General features: G+C 53.4%; 1 protein-coding gene across 1 annotated transcript in view; it reads right to left on the bottom strand.

The window, feature by feature from the left end:
* SHISA4 (shisa family member 4) overlaps positions 1–935 on the bottom strand; it is a 9,286-nt gene that overhangs the window by 4,079 nt on the left and 4,272 nt on the right. The gene's annotated exons all lie outside the window — the stretch shown is intronic.

Below are 935 nucleotides of genomic sequence, written 5' to 3'. Positions count from 1 at the left end.
TCACCCCGCCCCCACTCCCAGAACACAAGCACCCATTGAGAGGCAGCTCAGAGCGGCTTTGTCCCCCAGCCGTGCCCACAGGCTGGCCCTGCCAGCTGCACTGGCTCCCTGAGATGGCCCCTTCCCTCTTTGAGTGGACAAGGCTGGCTCTCACCAGCCGGATGCCTCCCAGAAAGGATGGCAGGACCCTTGGCTAGTCGGTCAGCCGTCCCAGCTCTTCAGAAGAGCACAAGTTAAGGGAGAGTTATAAGCCTAACTAGGTAGGAAATCCAAAGCCTAACCTAATCCTCAACCAGTCCGGCCTTTCTCAAAGCACTTGAGCATCTCCCTTGTCTGAAATGCTCAAGTACATGAGCCTAGGGAAGATGCTGGCACTCCATTTCAGATAGAGAAACCAGGACTCAAGGAAGCAAAAGGGCCTGCTTAGGTAAGAAAAAGACACCCTGTGAGTCAGTATTGATTTGGTGACCTTGAGTGAGAGGTGATGCAGCCAGTAAAGAGCAGAAGCAAAACTGGGCCCCAAGTCTTCTCCATCTATGCAGGAGCCTCCTCTCCAACAGTGGATGGCACAGATAACGAATGTTCTGTGAGGTTGATTTGGCGACGGAAAGAAAGAAGACAAAGGTAGAAAACCGTTTCAGAGGTTTATTTCAGAGCTCCCAGGTGGGTAGGGAGAGTAAAGGGATGGGAGCATCCTGAGCTCCCGGGTGAGGTTCACGGGGACCCGCAACTGGGGCCCCTCAAAGTCACACTGTCCAGGCGGAAGTAGAGAGTTTTATAGCCCGGGTCTGGGGGGAAGGAGTATCTGGGAAATTTTCCACGGCCACTTTGTGATCTACAGGTCCTGAGCTAAACAAGTGCTCAAAGTTATCTGTAATGGTTAGTCTTCTGCACCTGGGCCTGAAGGCCCACCGAAGGGAAGGATGGGGGTTGAC

The sequence above is a fragment of the Echinops telfairi genome, unplaced genomic scaffold (assembly GCF_000313985.2).
Source record: "Echinops telfairi isolate 266 unplaced genomic scaffold, ASM31398v2 ScPeMD7_7424;HRSCAF=8462, whole genome shotgun sequence".
NCBI lineage: Eukaryota > Metazoa > Chordata > Mammalia > Afrosoricida > Tenrecidae > Echinops > Echinops telfairi.
Note: the sequence above shows the minus strand (reverse complement) of the source record. Positions and strands in the feature narration are given on the sequence as shown.